This window comes from Camelus bactrianus, chromosome 7, assembly GCF_048773025.1.
Source record: "Camelus bactrianus isolate YW-2024 breed Bactrian camel chromosome 7, ASM4877302v1, whole genome shotgun sequence".
Lineage (NCBI taxonomy): Eukaryota > Metazoa > Chordata > Mammalia > Artiodactyla > Camelidae > Camelus > Camelus bactrianus.
The window spans coordinates 90969013-90996514 of NC_133545.1; the positions used below are offsets into that span (position 1 = coordinate 90969013).

At 40.0% G+C, this 27502-nt stretch overlaps 1 long non-coding RNA gene across 1 annotated transcript in view; it reads left to right on the plus strand.

Moving 5' to 3' along the window:
* The first annotated feature begins 674 nt into the window (after positions 1-674).
* LOC141578081 (uncharacterized) overlaps positions 675-27502 on the plus strand; it is a 36759-nt gene continuing 9931 nt past the window's right edge. Inside the window, exons 1-2 of the long non-coding RNA XR_012507950.1 lie at positions 675-743; positions 5689-5788. This is a non-coding gene — a long non-coding RNA (uncharacterized LOC141578081). The remainder of the gene's footprint in view (positions 744-5688; positions 5789-27502) is intronic.

Below are 27502 nucleotides of genomic sequence, written 5' to 3' on the forward strand. Positions count from 1 at the left end.
AGGACCCATGCTAAGGCTGGGTGGGTAATAATCTGGTTCTAGTACAGGAGAAAGGAAAGTACGTCAGGTGGGAAGGAGAATGACTGGATTTAAATTTTGTTTCTTGAGTAAGCTAAATATATAACATCATGTCAAGTTTCTTTATTGTTTATATTCCATGTGCTGTCACCGAATAACTACTGAATTGTGGGGACAAAATAGCCTGGGTTTTAGAATTGACCCTGCCCCTAAACAGCCAGAGTCCAGGTTCCTCTGGGTGTCCAAGGAGGGGGCTGCTGCCTCCACTGAAGCAGTTTGGGCACTTGGGTGGCGTAGTTTTTTTTGCTGTGGAAGACTGGCCCGGTTGTAGGACATTAAGCATCTGCAAGGCCCTCACCAGGTACCCACGGTGGTCCCAGGAGTGTAACATCCAAGTGTTCCTTTCCAGCCACGTTTGCAAATGACCCTCAAGGGGTTAGTATTAATCCTCGGTGAGAATTATGAAAAATTATATGGTACCTCCATCCCTTCTGGCAAAGGATGGCCCCTTATTTACAAATGACCACAAAGTGTTAGCACCACATTTTATTAGCAGAACATGTGAACACGTGGTGACAGTGACGCTCACCTGTTTGCTTCTGCTTCCCAGTGCAACTTCAGCCTCCATCAGAGGACCTCAGCTGCCCCAGTGAACAGGGCCTTCTGTACAGGGAATGTGCTCCTCCTCGAAGCATAGACAAGAAGCAGCCCTTAGATCTCATCAGGTGAGCTGTTGTGGAGGGCACTCCAGTGGGAAGGGCTCAGGGTTGCCCTCATGGCTTCTGAGTGTGACAGTCCTCCGAGAGTGTTACCAACCAGGAAGCTCACAGGAGCTCTGAGCTTTGTTGCCCCAAGTTTTTACTGGAGACTTTATTACAAAGACATGGTTTATTGGGTCACTACTGACATGGCTACCCCACACAATAACTGTAAGTCAAAGCCCTAACATTTGAGCCCCTACCTCTCCTGATGGTCAGTCACTTGTCACAAAGCTCAAAGCCCCACTCCTCTAATCACATGGTTGGTGTCTCTGGCTGGCCAGTCCCCATCCTGAGTTATCTCATGAACACAAGCCATCCAAGGGTCCACCATGAATAGTAAAGACACTCCTATCTTGGGAAATTTCAAGGCTTTAGGGGTTGCCGTCCAGGAACTGGGAACAAAGACCTACCAAATTCTTCATTAAACAGAAGTAAATGTTAGGTTTCACTTAAATTATAAAATAAGAGAAGTATTCTCACTGCTTAGCTCTATCTGCTGTTCGACACCGTTTCACTACACCACGTGACTGTAATGTCGCGCTCAGCATGTGTATTCTCAGAGCATCAGCGCCGGCTGCTCCCCGGGAGCTTATGCTGTTTGTGCAAGGCTTCTGGGAGGAGGGAGGCCAAGGACAACTGAGCAAACAAAAATAATCGGGCTAATAAGGAAACAATTTCAGATTGAAATGAAGGAAATAATACAGTGTTGAGATGGGAGACTTGGGGGAAATGGAGTCAAGAAAGCTATCTTTGAGAAGGTTACATGTGAGCTGAGATGGTGATAAGGAGGCTGGTCTTTGAGGATCTGGGATAAGTCACCCCAGGAATAGAGGCAGCTTCTCCATTGCCCCGAGGCACAAATGTGCTCAGCAGGTTTGAGGAGATACTGGAGCCAACGCTGGTGAGAGTGATGAGACGCGAGGTTTAGAAGGGCATCAGGAGCACGGAAAGTAGTGTAGACTCTAAGTGCAGTGAGAAGCAGTCATGATAGTTTAAGCACTAAGGTAATTTTCTCTCACAATTTGCAAAGATAATGTGGAGAATGAATTGCAGGGACCCAGGAAGCAGGGAGGCCTGGTCGGAGGCTCTTGGAGTGGGCCAGATGAGAGATGGTGGGAGCCAGGGAGAATGCGTTTGGGGAGTGGAGCTGACAGGATGCAGTTATGGGCTGGCTGTGGATGGTGAGGAGAAGAGAAGGGTCAAGGTAGCCCCAGGTCGGCCTGGAGCCAGGTGCCTGATCTTCCTAATCTCAGTGCCCCATTCAGATGCCCACCTACTTGGGCAAACCTCTTAACCTTCCAAGTGAGGGTTTTAAATCACTGAAGTCTTTTTGTTTGTTTCACATTTTATGGAAAGATACAAACACGTACAGAAGTAGAGAGAACAGCACAGCCAGCCTGTCTGTATCAGTCACCCATCTCCAGAATTATCAACTCAGAGTCACTGTTGTTGCAACTTTCATCTCCACCTCTTCCCCTCCCCCACTTCGGGATCATTTTGAAGGCAATCCTACGTAGCTTAACCTTTCATTAGTGAAATGACAAGGTCTCTTTCAAATACAATTGGAATATTCATTTTTTTTAGGGTTACAAAATAATTCCCTGATTGTCACAAAAATACACTTTTAAGCAGTTTTGGGGTTGAAATCAGGATCCAGACTAAGTTCACACATTGCAGCTAGCATATCTCTCAAGTGGGTTCTAATCTATAATTTTCCTGTTTCTCATTTTCCTTGAAATTGCTGAGGGATTTCTCTATTTCCTGTTTGGTTGATTTCATTCTCCCCTGTGGTTAGACTTATTTCTCCATCCTATGTATTGGCTTTAGCTAAGTGATTTGATCCTCCCCTAAAAGCTTGATCTGAACGAGGTTCAAATTTGTGCAAGAATATTTGTTATATGAAGTTTTGTACTCCTGTCATAAGGTACATAATGTCCAGTTGACTCTCTTTTTTGTGATGACAGCAGCCAATAATGATTGTCACCCGGGATCATTATTACATAAGGGATTTTATTTCATGTGGTCATACTCTAATTTCCTCCCACAATTATCAGCAGGATCACAGTCATGAAGAGGCACTTTCTCATTAACCCGGATTATCCTGTAGAACAGTTTTAAAACAGGAAGTTTTTATATTTGTAAATATTTAAAGTTGATACATTTTTCTATTGTTTCTAATGTTTTTTTCTAATAGAGGTACTGAAGATTGAATCTAGGACCTTATGCTTGCTGAGCACACACTCTGCCACTGAGTGTACCCCATCCCCCTTGAGATTCATATTTATATGATATATTCCTTCTGTTATTTTTGTTTTATGTTATACAAAATTTGATGGCAGGGCAATGGGTTTGATGGCTATTTAATCATTCTTTACGGGATTTTGGGGTTGGTGTGTGTGTTTGTGTTTGTAAAGAAAACAATTTTCCCACTATTTTAAGTATGTTTTGTGAAGGAAATTATGTTGATCTGTTCCCTTCTCCTGGTCCATGTATTCCCTTGTTGCTTCCCACTAGTGGCCCCTTGAGCTCTGTGACAAGACTAGCATGTCTTTAATCCAGGTTGAAGGAGATCTGAAGAGATTTATTCAAGGAGATGAAATTTGTAGACAGTGAATTGGAAAGTATTGAGAAAGTTATTCATTAGGAGAAGGTATGGGGTTGAATTGTTAAGCGCAGAGAAATCTAAGCTATGAACCACCAAGACAATTATTAACTCCAGGAAAAACAAAGTAGGGAATAAAAAAGTAAGCCTAGCAGACAACTTGCTACAGCTGTGAACAGTCTGTAGAGAGTCCTAATAATGTAAAGCAGGGATACTGAGCTGATCAAAATTATAATGTATTTGTATCAAAAGGTTGGAAGAATGAAGGTTTGGGTGTGTAGAGGAGATGTGGTTTGAAAGAGAGCTTAATATTCATTTTCCAAAATAGAAAGTTAAATAGGTGATACATAAAGCTGAAAAAGTCAGTAGGCTGTGTTACAAGGATATTAGTCAGAAATAGGGAGTTTTTATTCCAAGAGTCAGCAGTAGGAGCTGAACATTGTTGCTTCTGACCAGGAAATGGGGTGGTTGTTGGGAACTGCTCCTTTTTACAATCGGTGTTCGAGAACTGTTTGACTCTTTAATGAATGTATGGTATAAGTTTGATAAAAAGAAATCAAAGCTGAATTTTGAAAAATTGATGTTAAGAATTGGGGTGTTTTTGACAGAGAGAGATAACAATCAGACAAAACTACATTTGAAGGGATCCTCATTATTTCTAGCCTTTCAGCAAGGACTAGGGGGCAGACATCTGTTTAAGGTTCAAAAATTCTTTCTGACATTCTTGCCGACATGTAACCTTTGGAAGTAATGAACTCTCCGTCATTGTAAATATGCAGGCAGAGGCTGCCTGACCAGCTCTCTAACTGTAGCAGGGTGTGTTTACCATTGGCCAGTTGGAGCAAGCAACTTCTAACATTCTTTCAGTTTTGAATGTGGCATTTTCAGGATGGATAGTTGATAAGAATGTATTACAAAAAGCTTAACAAGAAAGAGTCCAAGATATCTCAAACCCATTGCCAGGGTTTTCTCTGCCAGACACCATCCTGAGCCTGCCATCTGTGAGCCAGGCCACAAAGACCAGTCACATGAGAATGAACACACTTTGTCCCTCCTATCTGATTTGGCATCAGGCTCAGCCATTTTCCCCATGGAATGGTCCACGCCCAGGTCTCTGACGATGGAGCTGGTCTCACAGCAGCCCTGTGAGCGCTGGTCCAGCCCTAGGGGTTCCTGCGTGAAGTTTCTCAGGACTCCAGGCTGTTCTCAGAGCTGAGTCCCCCCTAGACTAGGCCCTCGGAGCTCATCTCAGCTCCAGACTGAGCCGGAAGCTTCCGAGAGAACTCAGAGCTGAGGAAAGTCACAGGTTTTACCCAGCACTGCCGCGTCAGCAGTGCTCCAGCTGAGGGAAGTATCAGCAGCAGCAAACACACCTGAGCCGCCGCCTCATTGTTCCGCCTCATCCCTAAGCCCTCTGTGTCTGCCTGTCTGTGTCTGTCTCCCTTTCAGGACCAGCCTGGCACCGCTTCGTGCCCTGACTCCTTTCTTCTAATCTTGCCTCCCTGGCCTGTTCCGTCTACTCCAGATTAACTGAGTAACATTGAAGTGTTTTTGAAACCTAGGAACAGCCGACGTGCTAGATAAAAAGAATACAGGGCAGTTCCTTACTCAGCCACATCCCTCCTGCCCTCTCCCATTCCTACATGAGTTTTATAAATATTTTGTCAGAGAGACATTGCACTCCCAGTTGTTATCATTATCAGCCATTTCCTTATTATCTGTGGTTTACGATGCATTTGCTCCTGGGAAGTTCCCGAGATAAGGCAGACTCAGATGACTGAGCCAGTAGTTGAAGTCCACTTGTGTCAAGCCTGTTAAGAATGATCTTTGGTGGGATTTGTTGAATGTGCCAGACTGTCCAGTGAGTGGTGATGATCCCCTGCATCTGCTCCGGAGTCGGCCTCGTCCCCTCCTTTGCTCTGTTCTCATTTATCTCTCTTCAGCAGGTGAACCAGTGATCTGTATTTCTATGATACGTAAAATACTTCTTATTTCACGGTAGAATTTGGGGGCTGCTGTGAAAGCGCATATGTTTTAAGTGTGAATTGAGTCAGAGGTTTAAACTTAAAGCCCCCTTGATTTAGAATCAGAAATTAGTATGATGGAAGGAGGGTATAACTCAGTGGTAGAGTGAATGCCTTGCATGCATGAGGTACTGGGTTCAATCCCCAATGCCTCCATTTAAAAAACAAATAAATAAACCTATTTATGCCCCACCAAAAAACAAAGAAAAAAGAAATTAACATGAGGATGAAGCTACAGAGTGAATATGTGTGTCTTCTGAAACTACCTTCTGTCTTTCTACAGGAAATTCTACGGAGAGAAGGTCGGAATCTACTTTGCTTGGGCTGGGCTATTACATTCAGATGCTCCTCCTGGCAGCAGTCGTGGGGGTGACTTGCTTTCTGTATGTATATTTTAATCAAAATAACTGTACTTAGAGGTAACTTCTCTTTATTCCTTGTTACCGTGCTTACTTAACTTAGAATGACATTCTCCAGGAGCATCCACGTTGCTGCAAATGGCCCTATATTGTCAGTTTTTATAGCCGAGTGGTTTTCCATTGTATAAATATACCACTTCTTTAGCCAGTCATCCGTTGATGGACATTTAGGCTATCTCCATGTCTTGGCTATTGTAAATAGTGCTGCTATGTATATTGGGGTTGCAGCTGTCATCCTGAAGTAGGGTTCCTTCAGGATATATGCACAGGAGTGGGATTCCTGTGTCATATGGCAATTCTATTCCTAGTCTTTTGAGGAAACTCAATACTGTTTCCACAGTGGCTGCACCAAACTGCATTCCCACCAGAAGTGTCGGAGGTTTCCCTTTGTCCACAGCCTCTCTAGCATATGTCATTTGTGGATTTTTGAATGATGGCCATTCTGACTGGTTTGAGGTGATACCTCATTGTACTTTTGATTTGCATTTCTCTGATAATTAGTGATATTGAGCATTTTTTCATGTGCCCATTGATCATTTGTATATCTTCCTTGGAGAATTGCTTGTTTTGGTCTTCTGCCTATGTTTGGATTGGGTTATTTGGTTGTTTCTTAGTAAGTCATATGAGCTGCTTATATATTCTGGAGATCAAGCCTTTGTTAGTTTCATTTGCAAAAATGTTCTCCCATTCTGTAAGTTGTATTTTGTTTTACTTAAGGTGTCCTTTGCTGTGCAGAAGCTTGTAAGTTTCATTAGGTCCCATTTGTTTATTCTTGCTTTTATTTCTATTGCTTGGGTAGACTGCCCTAGGGGAAGATTTCTGAGATGTATGTCAGATATTTTGCCTGTATTTTCTCCTAGGAGGTTTATTGTATCTTGTCTTATGTTTATCTTGCTGAAGAGACTATCTTTATTCCATTGTATATTCTTGCCTCCTTTGTTGAATATTAGTTGACCAAAAGTATTTGGGCTCATTTCTGGGCTCTCTATTCTGTTCCATTTGGCTGTATGTCTGTTTTTGTACTAATACCATGCTGTCTTGACGACTGTAACTCTATAGTATTGTCTCAAGTCTGGGACAGTTATTTTTCCAGCCTCTTTCTTTTTTTCTTAAGTTATTCCCTGGAAATTCTATGTCTTTGATGGTTCCATATAAATTTTATTGTGATTTGTTCTAGTTCTATGTAATATGTCCAGGATAATTTGGTAGGGATTGCATTAAATCTGTAGATTGCCTTGGGCAGTGTGACCAATTTAACAATATTGATTCTTGCAATCCAAGAGCTTGGGATACCTTTCCATTTTTTAATGTCTTCTTTAATTTCCTTCACCAATGGTTTATAGTTTTCTGTGTATAATTCTCTCACGTCTGTGGTTAGATTTATTCCTAGATATTTTATTACTTTGGGTGCTATTTTAAAGGGGATTGTTTCTTTACTTTCTTTTTCTGTTGACTCATCATTTGTGTAAAGAAATGCAACTGATTTTTGAACATTAATCTTGTAACCTGCTACTTTGCTAAATTCTTTGATCAGCTCTAGTAGTTTTTGTGTGGACCTTTTATGGTTTTCTATATATATTGTCGTGTCATCTGCATATAGTGACACTTTTACCTCTTCTTTTCCAATTTAGACCCCTTTTACTTCTGTTACTTGCCTGATTGCTGTGGCCAGGACTTCCAAGACTATGTTGAATAGGAGTGGTGATAGTGGGAATCCTTGACTTGTCCCAGATTTTAGTGGGAATCTTTTGAGGTTTTCATCGTTGAGTGCTATGCTGGCTGTAGGTTTGTCATCTATAGCTTTTATGATGTTGAGATATGTTCCCTCAATACCCACTTTGGTGAGAATTTTTATCATAAATGGGTGTTGAATTTTATCAAAAGTTTTCTGCATCTATTGAGATGATCATGTGGTTTTTGTCCTTTCTCTTGTTGATGTGAACTATTTCATTGATTGATTTTCATATGTTGAACCACCCTTGTGTCCCTGAGATGAACCCCACTTGAGCATGATGTATTATCTTTTTTATGTGCTGTTGGATTTTATTTACTAGTATTTTGGTAAGGACTTTTTTCATCTGTGTTCATCAGTGATATTAGTCTGTAATTCTCTTTTTTGGTGGTGTCTTTGCCTGGTTTTGGTATCAGGGTAATAGTGGCTTCATAGAATGAGTTTGGGAATATTCCTTCTTTTCAATCTTCTGGAAGAGTTTGAGAAGGACTGGTATGAGTTCTTCTTTGTATGTGTGGTAGAACTCCCCGGTGAAGCTGTCCAGTCCTGGACTTTTATTTGTAGGGAGGTTTTTTATTGTTAATTCAATTTCATTCCTAGTGATCCATTTGTTCAAGTGGATAGTTTCTTCTTGATTCAGTCTTAGTTGACTGTATGTTTCCAGAAACTTGTCCATCTCCACTAGGTTATCCATTTTTTTCCATGTAGTTTGTCATGATATTCTCATATGATATTCTGTATTTCTATGTTATTTGTTGTAATTTCTCCATTTTCCTTTCTTATTTTGCAAATTTGTGCTCTCTCTTTATTCTTCTTTGTGAGTACGGCCAGAGGATTTTCGATTTTATTTATTCTTTCAAAAAACTAGCTTTTGGTTTGATTGATTATTTTCTCTATTTTTTTAATCTTTATTTTATTTATTTCCTCCATGATCTTTATTATTTCCTTCCTTCTGCTGACTTTTGTGTGTTTTTGCTCTTCTGTTTCTAGTTCTTTCAGCTGGTGGGTTAGATTGTTTATTTGGTATTGTTCTTCTTTTTTGAGGAAGGCCTGCATTACCCTAAACTTTCCTCTTAGCACTGCTTTTGCTGTGTCCCATATGTTTTGTGTGGTTGTGTTTTCATTTTCATTTGTCTCAAGGTATTCTTTAATTTCAACTTTGATTACATCATTGACCCATTGGTTTTCTAATAGCATGTTGTTTAATCTCAATGCTTTCCTTTCTTTCTCCTTTGTTTCTCTGAAGTTGATTTCTAGTTTCCATGGCATTGTGGTCAGAAAAGATTCTTGAGATAATTTCTATCTTCTTAAAATTGTTGAGGCTTCTTTTGTGACTAAGTACATGATCAATCCTAGAAAATGTTCCACACACATTTTAAGAGATTGTTTATTCTGTTATGGGGGATTGTAATGCTCTGAAAATATCCACTAAATCCAATTATTCTCTTGTATCATTTAATTTCTCTGTTGCCTTATTTATTTTCTGTCTGGAAGATCTGTCTAGTGATGTTAATGTGGTGTTAAAATTTCTGACAATGATTGTATTCCCATCAATTTCCCCCTTTATCTCTGTTAGTAGTTGTTTAATGTACTTAGGTGCTCATGTTGGGTGCATATATATTAATGATTGTAATATCTTCATCTTGTATTGATCCTTTAATCATTATAAAATGTCTTTATTTATCTTTCTTTATGGCCCTTGTTTTAAAGTCTATTTTGTCTGAAATCAATACTGCTACACCTGCTTTTATGGCATTTCCATTTGCATGGAATATCCTTTTCCGTCCATTCACTCTCAATCTATATGTGTCCTTCTCCCTAAAGTGTGTCTCTTGTATGCAGTGTATTGAAGGTTCTTGCTTTATTATCCAGTCTGCTACTATGTCTTTTGACTGGAGCATTTAGACCATTAACATTTACAGTAATTAATGATAGATGAGAGTTTATTGCTATTTTCAATTTATTTTTGCAGTTGATTTGGTATTTCTTCTTGGTTCCTTTCTTCTTCCTTTTGTGGTATGGTAATTTTCCTTTGTATTGTATTTAGTTTTTGTGACTCACTTGTAAGTTTTTGGCTTGTGATTACACTTTTTTGTAAGTCTGTTAACCAATTACTGTAACTGTGTGTACTAAACAGATATTAATGTAATCTCAAACCCATCCTACTGAGAACAAGATTTAAAAAAAAAAAAAGAAGAAGAAAGGAAAAATACTCTCACAGTCATGAATTCTCATTTCTGTAGCATCCTGCTTCTTTTCTATTTAGAGTAGACCTTTCAATATTTCTTTTAGCATGGGTTTAGTGTTGCTAAATTCTTTTAGTATTTGCTTCTCTGTGAAATTCTTTATCTCTCCTTCTATTCTAAAGGATAGCCTTGCTGGAGCAAGTATCCTAGGCTGCATCTTTTTTTTTTCATTCAGGACTTTGAATATATCTTGCCAATCCCTTCTGGCCTGTAGTGTTTCTGTAGAGAAATCAGCTGAGAGCCTTCTCTTGTAACTCACTCTTTGTTTTTCTCTTGCTGCCTTTAGGAACATTTCTTTATCCTTCAGTCTGGCCATCTTGATTTATGATATATCTTGGCGTGTTTCTCTTTGGGCTCTTCCTGTTTGGGACCCTCTGATCCTCCTGTGCTTGGGTGTCTGATTCCTTCTTTAAGTTTGGGAAGTTTTCAGTCATGATTTCTTTAATTACCTTTTCCATCCCCTTTGTTCTTTCTTCCCCTTCTGGTACCCCTATTATGCATAGATTGGCATGCTTTATATTATCCCATAGGTTCCTTATATTGTTTTCATTGTTTTATATTTGTTTTTCTCTCAGCTGTTCTGATTGGGTGCTTTCTGTTGTCCTGTCTTCTAGGTCACTTATTCGTTCTGCTGCATTATCTAGCCTGCTTTGTACAGCCTTTAGGTCAGATCTCATTTCAGCCAATGAATTTACCAATTCTACTTGGCTCTTCTTTATAGCTTCTATTTTGTTTTTGATATATTTTATGTCTCTAAAGACTATCTCTTTTAGTTCCTTCAGTAATTTGATCACTTCTTTTTTGAAATCTTGATCTAGTAGGCCATCAATGTCTATTTTATTGATCGTTCTTTGAGGGGATTTCTCTTGCTATTTTAATTGGCAGGACTTCCTCTGCTTCTTCATTCTGCTCATATCTCTCTGGCCCTGTGGCTTTTGGAGTATCAGTTATCTATTGTGGTCCTTAAAGGAGTTTATTTATTTATCTATCTAAAGCCTATGTGGGAATAAAACTTAAAAGAGAGAGAGAGAGAATTTTAAAAGAATGGAGGAAAAGAAGGTTTGAAAAGAGTGTATAATCAATAATAGAAGAGCAAGTTGAAGCAGAATAGCAATCGAGTTGAGATATCTTTTAAGAATCTTAATAAAAAGAAGAGAAAATTCAAAATACAATATTTGAAAACTGTGACTAATAAATAACAGATCAAAACCAAGAGAATATAAATGAAATGAGAATTGTAAACATATAGGACTGTTTAAAAATAAAGATTAAAAATGTAATAGGAATAAAACAGATATAAAAAGATTTTAAAAACAAAGATGTGTTCTCCTAGAGACTGTGTGCTCTTAATGGTTTTATTGAGAGGCCTTTGTGTCTTCGCCCTGTTTCACAAACTCACCTTGCTCTGTTTGCCCCCTTGTCTGTGCTGCTCACAGTGTCTTTCGGCAAGAAGATTGCACCCCTCCAACACTGGGTCAGGTGATCCTTTCCTTTGTGGTGGGTGGGTGGGTCACTCCCCCTCCAGATGCTGCAGTCAGTGCTGGGCCAGTTGCTCCATATGTGGGCTCAGCTTCAAAAGTAACAGCTTTATGGAGATATAATTCACATACAATAAAATGCAGCCTTTGAAATTGTGCATTAGGATTTTAAGTACATTTCAGTGTTTTGTAGCCATCACTCCCAAAAAGAACCAGTACCCTTTAGTAAGTCACTCCCTAAACTTCCTTTCCCTTAGACCCCAGCAGCCACCACTCTACTTTCTGTCTCTACGGATTTGCCTGTTCTGGGCATTTCATATAAGTAGAACCATACAGTATGCTGCCTTTTTTGATTGTCGTCTTTCATTTAGTGTGACGTTGTCAAGGCTCATCCATGGTGTAGCATATATCAGTACCCAAAGTCCTTTTTGTGTTCAAATAATATGCCATTGTTATAAATACACCACTTTGCTTATCCATCTATCAGTTGATGATGAATAATTCTGCTGTAAATGCTCATGGACAAGTTTTTGTGTGAACACATATTTTCAGTTCTTCTCAGGATATATCAAAAAATGGAATTGCTGGGATGTATTCTACTTTTAACATTTTGAGGAATTGCTAAAGTAGTTTTTAAAGTGACTGCACCATTTTATATTTCCAGTAGTAATGTATGAGGAGTCCAGTTTCTCCAAATCCTCATCAACACTTTTTATTACCGAGTTTATAGATACATATTTATATATCATATATCATATATATTTGTCATCCTATTTGGTATGAAGTGGCATGTCATTGTGCTTTTGATTTCTGTTTCCCTAATGCCTACTGATGTTGAACATCTTTTTATGTGCTTATTTCCCATTCGTATGTCTTCTTTGGAGAAACATCTATTCAAATTCTTTGCCCATTTTAATTGTATTTGTCTTTGTATTTTCATGTTTTAAGTCTCCTTTGTCTATTCTGGATAAAAAGTCCCTTATCAGGGAAAATATTGGAAATATTTTCACCCATTCTGTGGATTGTCCTCTTACTTTGTTGATGAAGTCCTTTGAAGCACAGAAGTGTTTAATTTTACTGAAGTCCAGTTCACTTGATATATTTTCTTTTGTTGTTTGTGCTTTTGCTGTCATATCTTAGAAGTATTTGTACTTCAAAATCCTGAAGATTTTCTCATTGTTCATTTTCTAAAAGTTTTATAATTTCAGGTCTGTGATTTATTTTGAGTTAATTTTCATAAATGGTGTTAAGGTAAAAGTTCAGTTTTCTTTCTTTCCAGGTGTATGTTCAGGTGTCCCAGCATCATTTTTGTAAAAATTACTTTTTTCCCGTTGGATTGTCATGGAACCTTTACGAAAAATTAACTGGCTACATATAAGAGTTTGTTTATGGACTCTCAGTTGTTTTCTCTCAATCTATTTGTGTGTCCCTTATGCAAGTACCACACTGTATGGATTACCATTTTGTTACTGAGTTTTGAATTTGGAAACTTCAAAACTTTGTTCTTTTTCAAGATTGTTTTGACTATTCTGGGTATCTTGCATTTCCATAGTTTTAGGAACAGTTTGCTCATTTCTCCCAAAAAGCCAGATTTGCATTGAATCTATAGGTCATTTTGAGGACAAATGCCATCCTAACAATGATAAGGCTTCTGATCCATGAACACAGAAGAGCTTTCCATTTATTTTAGGTCATTTTTAACTTCTATCAGTAGTATTTTAGTTTTCAATATACAAGTTTCAGACATTTTCCTCAGTATTCCACAAATTTTTCTTAATATTCCTAAGTATTTTATTCTTTTTGATGCTATTGTAAATGAAAATGTTTCCTACATTTTATTTTTAGATTATTCACTGCTGTTGTATAGAAATATAATTACTTTTTTATATATCGATTTGTGTCTTACAATTTTGGTCAAACTATGTTGTTAATTCTAATAGTTTTTTTTTTCTCTCTCTCTCTCTCTTTTTTCTTTGTGGATTCCTTGTGATTTCAATGTATAATATCATGTCATCTGGAATTGAAATAGTTTTATTTCTTTCTTTCTAATCTAGAGGCTTTATTTTCTTTGTCTGTTTGCTTTGACTAGAACCTCTAGTACAATGTTGATTTTGGGAGGAAATAATTCAGTCTTTCACCATTATGTATGATCTTTGCTCCAGGTTTTTCATAGATGTTCTCTGTCAAGTTGAGGAAGTTCCCTTCTATTCCTAGTTTTTATCTATTATTCTATTAATATGGCATATTACATGAATTGACTTTTGTATGTTGAAATGCCTTTGCATACCTGGATACATCCCACTGAATTGTGGTCTATTTTATATGTTACTGGATTGGATTTGCTTTTATTCTGTTGAGGACTTTTGCATTTATATCCATAAGAGATAGTCTTTAGTTTTCTTGTGATGCCTTTGTCTGGTTTTGGTATCAGTGTGAAACTTGTGTCATTGAATGAATTGGGAAGTGTGCCCACCTCTTTATTTTTAGACGAGTTTGTGAAGCATTTTTTTGTTTGTTTGTTTTTTGTTTTTGTTTTTTCTTTAAGTAGTTGATGGAATTCACCAGCAAAGCCATACTGGCCTAGCATTTCCTTGTGGGAATGTTTTGGATTACTGTTTCAGTCACTACTTATTGTAGGATTATTTGAGTTTTCTATCTCTCCTTGAATTAGATTTAGTCACATATCCTTCTAGAAATTTATCCATTTCATCTAGATTATCTCATTTATTGGCTATACAAGTATTCATGGTATTCCCTTATATTCCTTGTTATTTTTGTTAGGGCAGTAGTGACATCCTTCCTTTCATTTCTCATCTTAGTAATTTGAACCATCTCTCTTTTTTTCTTCAGTATTAGCTAAAAATTTGTCAATTTTCTTGATCTTTTCAAAGAACCAACTTTTCTTTTTGTTGATTATTCTCTGTTATTCATCTATTCTCTATTCCATTTATTTCTGCCTTTACTATTTTGATTAGAATATTTAATTCATTTACATTAATGTAATTTCTTATCAGGTTGAAGTTACATCTGCTATCTGCTTTCTATATGACTTTTTATTTCCCCAATGCTCTATTACTACACTTTTTTGTACAAAGTAGGCATTTTCAAGTGTGCCATTTTAATTTGTTGTTTATTTTATCTTTTTCTTCTCCTCCTCCTCCTCCTCTTCCTCCTCCTCCTTCTCCTCCATTGCCCTGGAGATTATTATTAACATATTGTTTTAAAGCAATCTTATTCACATGAATGCCAACTTAATTTCAATAGTACACAAAAACTTTGCTTTGATAACAATCTTTTCCCTCCCCCTCCTCATGCTGTCACTGTCATACAAGTTACACCTTTATGCATTTATAAGTGCATCTACACTGTTTCATAAGTATTGTTTTATGTAGTTGTCTTTTACATCAAATAGAAGAAAACAAGTACATGTAATACTGTATTTATACTGTTTTATTTTCTTACTCATGTAGTAGTGCTCTTTATTTTTCAGGTGAGTGTCTTTTCATTTACACCTGCTGGACTATCCTTAGTATTTCTTGTAGGGCAGGCCTGCTAGCAATTGATCCTTTCAGATTTTGTAGGAGTGTGTTAATTTCTTCTTTTTTTTTTTTTTTTGAAGAATCATTTTGTTGGCTATAAAATACTTGGTGACAGTATTTTCCTTTTATCACTTTGACGATACCATCCCACTGCCTTCTGGTCTCCATGGTTTTTGATGAGAAATCAACTGTCTTACTGAGGAGCCTTTGAATATGTTGAGCCTCTTTTCTCTTTCTGCTGTCAAGATTCTTTGTTCTTCTCTTTTGACACACTTAGTCTGATGTGCCTATTTTCGATGTCTCTACGTTCATACCACGTGGAGTTTGTTGAGCTGCTGGGATGTACAAATTAATGTTTTCATCAAATTTGGGAAGTTTTCAGCCATTATTTCTTTATATATTTTTTCTACCCCTTCTTTTCTCTCCTTCCTTCTGGCGCTCATATTATATGTGTATTGGTATTGTTGATGGTGTCCAACCTATCTCTGACACAGTGTTTATTTTTTTTCATTCCTTTTTCTTTCTGTTCCACAGACTGGATAATCTCAGTAGTTTTAAATTAACTGACTTTTTCTTCAACAAGTTCATATCTACAGAGAAATCTCTTATTGAATTTTTCATTTTAGTCATTATATTTGTATCTCTAGAATGTCCAGTTGGTTTTTAATGTAAATTTTATCTATTGATATTCTCTGTACAATGAGATGTTCACATACTTAAATTCTTTAGGCATGGTTTCGGTTAGCTCTTTAATCATATGTGTAATTCCTTATTTATGTCTTTGTCTAGTAAGTCCAGTGTCTGGGTTTCCTCAGGGAGTTTCTATTGACTACTTTCTCCCCTGTGTTATGGCCAAACTTTTCTGTTTCTTTGTACATCTTGTAATTTTCTGTTGAAAATTGGACATTTAAAATATTACAATATGGCAGATCTGAAAGCCAGATTTTCCTCATCTCCAGGGTTTATCGTTGCTTCCATTGTCATTGCTGCTGCAGCTATTTATGTAGTTACTTTCCTGAACAAATTCTGTAAAGTCTGTATTCTTTATCATGCATGGCCATGAGATCTGTATGTGTGCAGAAAGCCTAGTTGTCATCACTGTAATAATGATTGGACAGTGAATTCTTTCAATGCCTGGAGCCAATCGTTTGAGCTGTTGCCAGGTGGCTGTGTGCCTGCGTGCTGAGGGAAGCCCTCAGCACCGGCAGGCAGTCTGCAGCTATTCTGTAGACTTTAGTTCTTGCTTATGCAGAACCTCAAGTTCAGCCAGAGTTGAAGGCTTAAGATTTTCTCAGATCTTTCCTTGCCATATGCCACACATGTGTACGGACTTCTACAATTCTCAGAATTTTTTGGAGCTATTTAACCCTACCTCCAACCCCAGAAAGTCTCAATACTCAATTTTGCCTTCTAAGTTTCCTAGTCAGCATCTAATTAGCCTGTACTGGTACCACTGCCTCATGCAGTTGTAAAGTTACTCACTGCTGATTGTTTTCCACAAACACTCTGGGGACAGGCTGTTTGCACAGCATGAGTTTGAGATAGGTGAATTAGTGACAGCTCTCTGGGGGCGGATTTTTTGGGTAACTTCAAATCACTTCTGCCTCTTCCTTGATTGTGAGACTGTTGCTTTCAAAGGCCACCATTTAGGTGAGGATACGGGGATGGGGGTAGTTCAAGTTACGATATGACAAACCTGACTATCTTTATGGAGATTTAGCTGTTATTTTTTCTCAAATAAACATTCCCCTTATTGCTGGAAGCCTTGGTTAAATTTCCAGAGTTCTGCAGAGGTTAATTTTAACAAATTTTGCCATTGTCATTGCTTAACAGAGGAGTAAGTTTTCCAAGATTTTTACTCAGATATTGTAGAAGTGTATCCCATTTGCATTTGTTTTTAACTGAGTTACTTGCAAGAGTAACTAATTCTACAGCTCCAGCCCCATTCACATAAGAGTCCATCTGCATGGCTTCTCCTACAGGGAGAAGTGTGCAACCTGTTGTCCATTTGTTGTTTTACTTATTAAAGTGTAGGGGTTTTTAAGAATATGCTCATGAATAGCCCTTTGTCATTTTTACACGTTACAAATCTTCCACTAGTCTGTGGCTATTTTTTTCCCTTTCTTTTAGTTGCTTTAATGAAGTTCTCAGTTTTAAGGATTTTCAGTATAGCAATATGTGGATGCTGATTACACGGGTGAGGCATTTAACTACTGTCTAAACCTCAGTCTTTGCTCTGATTCACTGTCTAGAACATCTGAACATATCTACTGAACCCCATATACCAATGGACACTGACAGTCCTAATTAAAAAAATGCTTTTTAAGTAAAGCAAAAAATATTATATTCGACACTGGAAAAGACAAATTTCAAATTTACTAGCTGATCTTGTTTTCTGTGATCATTAGCTACATCATGATTATAGAGCCGAGAGGCATATTGAGCTACTGATTATATTTCATCGGATTTTAGAATGTAGAACACATTTCAGGCCCACTTATAGCACCATATGTGTATCTTTAAGGATATGTACATATGATGATGTCTTTATTATAAGTACCTTATTTTATTTTAAGTACCAACTCTGTGAACCTCATTAAGGAAACCTTGGAACTGCGGGACTGAAATTTTTCACACCACCACCATCCCGTAGCATCTCTTTTGCACTTAGATGTTGTGTGGCAGAGTATTTTTCTGCTCCCTAGGAATGATCAATGTTGAAGGGGGAAAAAAATCCCTCCTCTAATAAATAAAGTCCAAATCACATATTTATCTGAACAATGGCCACCATTTTAGTCCACACCAATCCATCTACTCATACTGACTCAGAGTCCTTAACACAGACAATCCACAACTGTAGTCAGGGTCCTCAGCCCACGTTGTATCCCCTCCTCATTCTTTGTTGATTCTGACCTACTTTTGTCCAACACGTCCTGCCAGCCTCTTCGCTACCTTACTGCAGTTTTTAATTTTTACCTTTGAGTCCCAGGCTGTGCCTAGTGATTTCCAGAGAAACGCCAGACACCTGGCACATCAGGAGGGGTGGGGAGGATTTCAGGAAGCTATTACCAAAACTCACTTGCAGATCAGTAAGTGGCTGTTGTGAGCATTCCTTCTAGATCTCTGCCAGGCCCGCTGCATCCACCCCAGCAAAATAACGTAGCTCCTCCACCCACCTTTGCCTCCATTCATCTGGTTTTCTGCTTTAAGTGACACTCAGAAGCTGCTGATGGGCATTATATATATATATATATTTTTTTATTTGAAGTATAGTCAGTTACAATGTGTCAATTTCTGATGTACAGCACAATGTTCCAGTCATTCATATACACATATATATGTATGAATTCCTTTCCATATTATTTTTCATTAAAAGTTATTACAAGATATTAAATATAGTTCCCTGTGCTATACAGAAGAAATTTAGTTTTTTTAGCTATTTTTATATATAGTTGTTAATATTTGTAAATCTCAATCTCTGATGGGCATTTTTAAAGCCACATCTGGAACCCTTGCTGCAGAAGAGTCTGAGAAATATATTTTCAACCTCATAGCATTTTGGTTAGGAAGTTGGAATAAAGGCTGAGCTGGCTCACCTAACTTGTCTGCCTTTGTGAGTAAAGAGGTCTGGAGATTCAAGGCCCAATGAAATGTCCCAGCCCTTCAGTAGCAAACTCTTAAAGCAACCAAAATGCTCCCATCTGCCAGAGCATGACTTGTCCTTAGATACTGCTGGCCATAACCACCAACGCTGTCTAATGCATCGTCTTCATCTGGTGCACACTTTCTTTAGATGTCTAATATCCTGATTAAGAGGACAAGCTGGTTTGGATTCCCAAGGTCACAGGCAGCCTTCTGCCTGACTTTGATGTATATATGTTCATTGAAGAGTCCTCTCTCAGATCAGCTAGAGCTGCCTGGTGTGTGGCTTGCCAGAGAATGTGGGTATATTGCTCCCCACCAGAGTCCTACCAGTTGTTTTATTGCAGGAAGAGAGAGAGCAAAAGAGACAGAACAGAAAGTTCTTGTCCAGCCTCAAGCACAGTCACCCCTGCCCAGGGCCCTTGCTCTGGGACACGAAGAAGTACAGGTCAGCATCGACGTGGCCCTGGTGTACTCCAAAACATGGTGTGGTTTTACTGGGCTATCTGTGTCTTTCATGGACCCTGCAAAATTCTCCCCATTTGTGAAATGGGGAACCAAGGAACTCCCACCCATGCCTGTAGCTCCCAGGGTTTGCACCCTTATGGGTTTTGAGGATTTGCTGGCAATTCATTCTTTTACACCAGGTCATTTCTCAGTTACACGGCAGTCCTGTGACTTCCTCATCAGAACTACTCCTTAAGTACGGGATTCAGTGAAAGATGCCATTCATGTTCAGGGAGGAGGAGGAAGACAACACAGATCAGAATTTCTGTTTTGCTTTTTTTGTTGTTGTTGTTTTCATAAGCCGTCTCCAGTTGTCGAATAGACCCTGAGCAAATGAATGACAGTTACACTCCCATTTGAAGGATGAGGAAAATGACACTCAGGGAGAGGAGGCAAATATCCTGAGGTTCCAAAGACAAAAAGGGATGAGCACAGAATAAGATCCCTGCAAATTTCTTGGCTGTCATCAGCCTTTAGGTCAATGACAGAGTGCCGTGTGTAGTAGTAAAGTTGTAGCGTGCATTTAGAAGGGTGCAGATATTCTTGTTTTAGTTGATACAATCACACTGTTTTGTCTGGGACTCTGAAAAAGAGAAATGGGTTAGAAAACGTTGGTTTCTCATCCTTGGTCCTTCCTCACCCTCACCCGTCTCATGAGATCAGTACTCATTCATTTCATCCCTGCCCACCTGTAGGTGATAAAGCATAGCATGATTTTCATGTCCTGCTTCACTGATTCTTGTGAAATTAGGTGTTTGAAGATAGGAAGTCATGAAAGGAAGCTGCTTTTTTTAAATAAAGTGCAGTAATTTTCTTAGCAGTGTAGGAAATTGAGGATTTTCTTCATTGAAAATCAATAGAGATTTCAAGAATATCTGTATTTCTGATGTGTAGATTAAAATGACAAAATCTAGAGGGATTACAGAAACACAAGGATGATACAAAAAGTATCTTTAAAGAGCTTTCCTAAGACTGGGCTTGTAAAGAGACTGTTAGTTGACAGAGACCCTCTTCTCACCCATAGTCCCTCTCCTTAGGTTGTAAAGGGCCAGCGTTTCCCCTGTGTGCAGTCCTGGTGCTTCAAGTGAGTTGTGGGGTAGGGCGGTGCACATGGTGCTGCCTTCAGTTTGTCCACCCTAAGTAACCTCTAACAGTCAAGGGGCGAGTGTGTTGTAACGGCATGAACCATGCGCCATGCTCTCCGGGGTGTGTGCCCATCTCAGCTCATCCCAGCTCAGGTGATGGCAGAGCAGAGAGTGGTGGCAAGAGGTCAGCCATGAGTAGCAGGGAGCACCTGTAGTCAGCTGGGACCCAAGAGGCTAGGAGTTCCAGGTGGAAATCCCAGGACTTCCCACAGCTCATTCATTCAGCTAATACTTCTCCAGCACCTGTGATGTGCTGGTGCTTCCTTTGTGAACAGAACCAAATCCTTGTCCTCCTGAAGTTGATGTTCTAGTGGAAATAAGAAATGATACACACAGGAGCAGATCCTGGTCAGGACACATGAGTGCTGTCTATTTTGGAGTGCACAAGGTGAGATCCTTTGGGAAGGAATGTATGATACAGGAAAATGTGGGGGAGAGGATGGCCATATCCCAGGTCGTATTTGGGTCCCTGGGATGCACCTCACCAAGTGTGGGTCCTTGGTTTGCCCAGCAACAAATTCGAGAGCCACAGTTCAGTAAAAGTAGATTTATTCAGAGAGATATATACACCATAGACAGAGTGGGCTGTTTCAGAAGGCAACAGAAAGGCCATGAGGCATGGGGGTTGGGTGCTCCAGTTTAAAGTAAAAGTAGATACACACTCCACAGACAGTGTGTGGGCTGTCTATCTCAGCAGAGAGAGCAACCACGAGCTGTGGGATTGTTAGATTTTATGCACTCAGTATCTTCATATGCTAATAAGTGGGAGGAATATTCCAACTGCTTTGGGAAAGGTGTTGGGATTCCCAGAAATTGGGCCACCACTCACCCTTTGACATTTTATGGTCAGCCTTGAACCTGTCCTGGGACCTGTGGGAGTGCCATTTAACATCCTGCTGTATTTCGGTGAGTGTGTATTGAAGCTCAAGATCTACTGGGAGTTGACTTTTCCACCATCTTGGTGCTAAAGGCTGTGCCATTCCTTTATTGGATTTGCCCGGCCCCTTCCTTTCTCATGAGGGAGCTCTGGACTGATTGCACAATTGCAGAGCAGGGGACACAGTGGAAAGAACTTCATAAGTGGAAGGTGGAAGGCAGTGTTTTCAGTAGAATTCTCAAGTCAATTACAAAGTAACGGTCTTCTTTTTGCTGGGGGTACATGGTGTCACATGAGGGAACTGTGAGCCTTGGATACTGTAGTGAGTGGGTGGCTCACTGTGTATACTGTGTTGCTTCTTAGGTGGCCCAAGGACAGTTGGCTTATAGGTGACCCATTCCCTCAAGCAGGGGTCTCTTTGGGGATTTTCTGCATGTGAGGGTAACATGGGTCACTTGGGGGGCAGGACCAGCCAGTCACAGCTTGGTCCACAGTCACCTAGTGCCCTCAAGGCTTTCACCCCATGGATGCGTCACCTCCCCCTGGATGGGGACAAGGGCACAAGTGGTGGGGCAGCTTCTCAGTGGTGGAGGCATTGCTCTCCAGACCCAACACTCAACAGCGTGGACCCCTGGTGTTGGCCACAGTCTTGGCTAGATGAGGCTGTTCGGTAGCTGAGCTCATGAGACATGGGTGCCATGCTTCCATTCTCACCAAGAGCTCTAGTTTCGAAGGTTCTCGTCAGACAGCCACAAATACTCCATAGCCCATAAACAAAGAACAGTCTCCTTCAATCGGGGAAGGGCACACAGAAGGAGAACGGATGATCCCGAGAGCAGGAGAGGACAAATCCGTCCTGCCATCAGGGATCTGACAGACGAGCCAGCTCAGTTCCTCTTACTAGTTGTTTACTTGGAGGATCTGGGGTATTTGGGTGACCTGCAAGTGTCAGGAAATAGTACACGAGGGCTTTGTAGATTTTCTGGTCCGGTGTTTACTCACCCTATTGTAGCTGTCGTGTAAGGAAACAAAACTTGTTGGACAACAGGCCATGGCCTCTGCTCCCTGGTGGAGCCAGGAGATTACAATATTAAGTACGACTGCGGGGGCATCATTTCTATGTTGAGAGGCCAGATGTCCTTACATAACTCTCATGCTGGATGTCTAAGTTGCAGAGGGAAACTGGATTCCATCCAGCTCTCCAGCCAAGGAGGATACCAGAAGTGGCCTCCGCCACCAACTGTGAGCTCTTTGCCTCCACTGACAGCAGCATCTATAGCAAAAAGCTGGGCTGCCACCTGCGTTTCCGTGTAAACATCCGAGTACCCACAGCAATGGCCTCGTGAGGGTTGGTGTGCCCAAGGAAGCGGTGTGTGAGATGGAGGGAGCAGTGCCGGGGTCAGACACCGGGCGGGCAGGCAGGCAGTGACGACATCTGTGCAGCGCAGGGCCCATGGAACTGAGCCAAAGGGAGGCGGGTTTTGGAGCAGGGAGCCTGGGCAGTGCCGTGTTATTCGTAAGAAGATCCTGGGCTCTGGATCCACGAAGTCATTGGCTTGATTCCAGACACTAACCTTCATCTTGGGCAAATGTTTGAAGCTTTCTGTGACTCTGTTTCTTGGTGTCCCAAATGGGGACAATAGTAGCAATTACCTCTGAGAGTCAGGAGTGCCTTTATAGTTGTCATTTCATTACGCTCACAGCAGCCCACGAGCACGGTTCTAGGTCCCCCAGTTTACACGTGGCAGACCGGTAACCTTTTAATCAGTAATCACGCAGCTAAGAATGGTCAGAACGAGCATTTGAATTTGATCCCTTTGTCCAGATTATTTCTATTCTCACCCAGTATTACTGGAAAAGTAGTAAACTCAGAAGAAACACTGCTGGGAAGTGGGTGCTTGAAACATGTTTGTCATTGGGGAGTGTTGAGTTCACGTTCCTCACAGCCCATCCGAGGCTCCCTGCATCTCCGGCTGCCCTTGCTGGGGTCTGCAGGGCTCTGGGAAGCTTCTCCTTGATCTCTACCCCAAGGCTCTCTGCTCTCTACAGGTTGATTCTCAACCCTGACTGCTCAGTAGAGCTAATGTCTAAAAACAAAAAAATGGTGGGGAGGGTATGGCTCAGTGGCTGAGCACTTGCTTAGCATGCAAGAGGTCCTGGGTTCAATTCCAAGTACCTCCATTAAAATAAATAAATCTAACTACCCCCCCAAAAAAGGAAAGTATTTAAAAAACAATAAACAGTACAAAGGCCCCACACCAGGCTGGGGCGCACTATGTTTTAAAGTCTCCCAGATGCTTCCCATGTGCAGGACGGTGAGAGCTACCCCTCTACATCTCTTCTCGTGAGCTTGTCCACTCACAACCATTAGCCTCTTGAAGCAGGAAAACTACTTGGCTCAGCCTAGAACTTTCTCCCGATTTCTAGACTTTTATTTGCCTATTGGACATCTCTCCTGGAGCCCACAGGCACCCAGCCAGAACTGAATCAGTTGTCTCCTCTCACGACTTGCTCCTCTTCCTGCCCTTCTTGTTTTAGGAAATGGCACTATAATTTAGGACACTGCCAAAGCCAGAAAGCTGGCCGGCATCTTTGACCTCTTCCTGCCCTTCCATCACATCTGTGGCCAATCCGTCCACCTGCTGAAATGTTTTCTTCTCTCTCCTCCTAGCGGGGCCTCAGCAGGCCTTCACATGAACCTGCCAATAGGTCTCCCTGCCTCTATCTTTTTTCTTTCTAGATCACTTTGCATGTCTCCTTTACCTTGGAGGCACACAGAGTCCTGTGTGATGTGCACCTGTGATCTCTCCACCTGGTTGCCTCACCTGCCTCCCACACCCTGTTCTCACTTCTAGACTATTTGCAGTTCCTGGAAGTGACCTGGCTCTCTTTGGCCTCCCTCCTTTGCATGTGCAGCTCCCCAGGGAGAAATGGCCTTAACATTATAACTTCACCTGATCACTTCTAGGGCATCTCAGAACTCACCACAGTGGTTCCCTCCTCTGGGAGAGCGTTGGCTACAGTTCCGGCTCTCTGCCCCGAGCACCCACTGCTGACTGTTATCCAAGCCGTCTTAACACGCCTCCTCAGCCATCATTTCATGATGAGTCCTGTGCACCTAGGAGCTCCCGGAAGCAGGGACTGTGTCTTTTTTCTCTTTATTCTCAGAGCATGGTAGAGACTCAGGTATAATGGTGGAGGGAACAGTGGTTATTCTGGAATTTCTCTAGAGTTAGGGCCTAGGGGTAACAGTCTGGTTGGAAGAAGGGCTTAGGGGATTTACCCTGAAGCCACATTTTTCAATAAACATTTCATGTTGTTTTTGTCTACTATTTGAAGTTACGAGTCTTAAAACAGATTGACGATTTCTAAAAATTACTTTACCGAAGATTGAGGAAAATGGCAGTTTTCCATATTTAAGAATATTATTTTAATTTTGTGTGACTGGGGTGGTGGAAAATAGAAATGCAAGGGTTACTAAAGCATTGTTATCCCCTTCCCCACCCTCAGGTCCTTTGGACAGAAGAGACAGGGATGTGAGGAGAAGGCTTGGAGGGTGGACCGTGCACTGCTTTTAAATTGTGACAGTTAATTTTACTTTTTTTTAATTTTCTTTTTTAATGGAGGTACTGGGGTTGAACCCAGGACCTTGTACATGCTTAGCACGTGCTCTACCACTGAGCTATACCCATCCCCCTGATATTTGTGTTTTTAGTGGGCATAATATGCTGGTAGCAGGTACTTTAGCATCAGACACAGTCACCTGCGTCAGACCATCACGTTAATAACTTTTTCTTGAGCTAGAGAGCTAGTCTGTTACCAAAAGTTCAATAAATAATCTACATTTTCTTTTTTCTAAAAAAAAGGCATTAACTCATGTTTCTCTTTAGTATCGCCTATAAATAAATGTGATTTTATTAACCGTTTACCAAAGTGTTAACGGTAATAAATATTAAGTGCTGGTTTCTGAAGCATCAGTCATCACTGAAGATCCACATTCTGCTGTTCTCTCTCTCTGTTAGTCACCTTACTTCTGGAGTTCTGGAAGCGGCGCCAGGCAGAACTTGAGTAAAAATGGGACACGTTTGAACAGGAAGAACAAGTCCAGCCAGAATAGGAGGCGCGGTGTCCCCACGTGGAGACAGATGAGATTACCCAGGAAAAGCGGGCGCTGTTTAGATGCACTTTAGTCTGTTTACTTTTGGGCTTGTCAGCCTTGGCTGCATGTTGGAATCACCAGGGTACCTTAAAAAATGTTGGTGCCTGGATTCCATCACTGCTAACTCGGATGGTACTTAGTGGCCTTTGGTGCATTCTGGCATAGGGAAGTTTTTAAATCTCCTCTGGTTATTCTAATGTGCAGCCAAGTTGAAGGACCACTGACTGGAATGGTGTACACAGAAGAGAAGTGTGGTCCTTCATTCATAGTAACAGTAAAATGGGGGAAAAGAAAAAGTCTTGTATAAGTGTATAAGAAAAGAGGCATTGACTTTTATCCTTTCATAACACCAATAAATAAATGCAAAATATAAATTAGCTGCTATGACATAGATGTAGGAGGAAAGACACATTGGTTTTTATAGTTGACTCCCATTTTTTCACATGTGCCTTCATTATTGCCGCCTCCTTTTCATCGTAGACTAGGTGCCCCTTTGTCTTTAACTAAGTCCCGGTCACTGCTCCCATTTCCGTTTGGGATGTGCACAAAGCAGCATGACTCTCATCCTAAAGTCAGAGAAAGGTTAGGAGAAGCAGGGAAACATTTGTTGAGATGCCATCAGTGTTTGAGCAGTGTTTGAGCTAGGCATTTTATATAATTGGAAATGTAAATTTATTGCTGCCACTCCTGCTGCAAAATTAAAAAAATAAAACTATATATCTTTGTATCAACGTTCCAGAGCTATGAAAAGATGATTTTTTGAGTCATCTGTATTATTGCTTCTTTCCATCAGCTGAGATAATTTAGAGCTGATGGTACTTGCAGTCAGCAGCAGCAGGACAGTATGTTGTGAACATGAATAACACTTGGAAAGAAAATGCTTTTACTAGGAGTATCTGAAAATGTCTCCAACTATAGATTTAATAAATTGAATCACAGATCTACAGAATGTTGGCACTGAAAAGTTCTGGAGGGAGCAGGTAAAACTCCTCTTTTTATAAATGGAAAAAAATGAGGTTCAGCTACCAATAGAAAGTGACATTTGTCTTTTACAATGTAATAAGCTTCTAATAATCCCCATTATGAATATTTCCCATTGTTTACAACTGAAGATGGGGGTCAAAGCATATGTTGGTTAAAGACTGTACATTCAGAGTTGAAAGCTGAAACTTAGACAAAATTAGATGTACATAATGCTTTTGAGTCCTGAAAAACAAAAACGTATCATATTGGCAGCATACAAAACATACTGAAGAAAAGTTTTTTGGTCATTTAAACTGCCAATTTTAAATTTAAAATTGCCAGCTAATAAGTTTAAATTTTCATTAGAACATGCTTGTTGAAAAATTGAAGATGAAAACTCATTTCACTTTATCGTACTTCCTTTTTTAAAAAATTGCCTAATATTTTTTTGTTTAGTTTTTTAATTGAAGCATTTTACTTTACTTGCGAAAGTATGCTCCATTGTTTAGAGAGGCCAGCGTTGTGGTAGTGAGAGCTTGGGAATGAAGTTGCCTAAATTCATATTTGAACACAGCAGCTTGCTTCCTGAGTGATCTTGGACAACTTAACTTCTCTGTGCCATAGTTTCCTATAAAATAAAAATAAGAGGGTTGCTTCTTCATGACTGTGGCAATGACGGGTCGAAGTAATGTACAGAATCTACTTGGAAGACTTCCTGGCACAGAGGAAGGGCCATGTACTTAGGGACAGCTATTATTATACTATATCTGTTTTTATAATCCAGGTAAACCTTGATTCTTACTGATTTCATCTCTTAAAAATATTCGAAATATAAACTCTAAAATGTAAACACTAAAACTTCATAGTTGTAGCTAATTAACACATAAAGCTCAACCAAGAAACACACAGTGGAGACCAGTTAGCTGCCGATACCTCTGATACATTCTGTCCTGCACAGACTCTATGCTGTCACTACCGTCACTTCTGAAATCTAAGGCAAGCTCAGGCCTCGTCAGGTACCCAGACCCCCAAGCTCAGACCATGGCAGGGAAATAGTTTACTGTTCACATATGCATTTTCAAAAAATAGTATTAAAATGAACACTGTACGTATTTTGTTGTTTGTTTGACATCGTTAACGGAAAAGAAAAGAACAAAAAAAAGGAAAAAACCCATGCAATTACAAATAATGAGGCTATGTCTGAAAATTATTTTTTTTAAATTATGTTTAGGATTTATTGACCAATTAGGAGAAAAGTCATTTCATTGGTGTAATCCCTTGATTGACTTAACTTGTTTTTTTAATTAGGAAGAAGAGAGTTTTCCATTTACCACCTGGGGAAAGTTTATACATATAACCCTTTGTGCAAGTGCTCTTTTTCTGGGTAAGA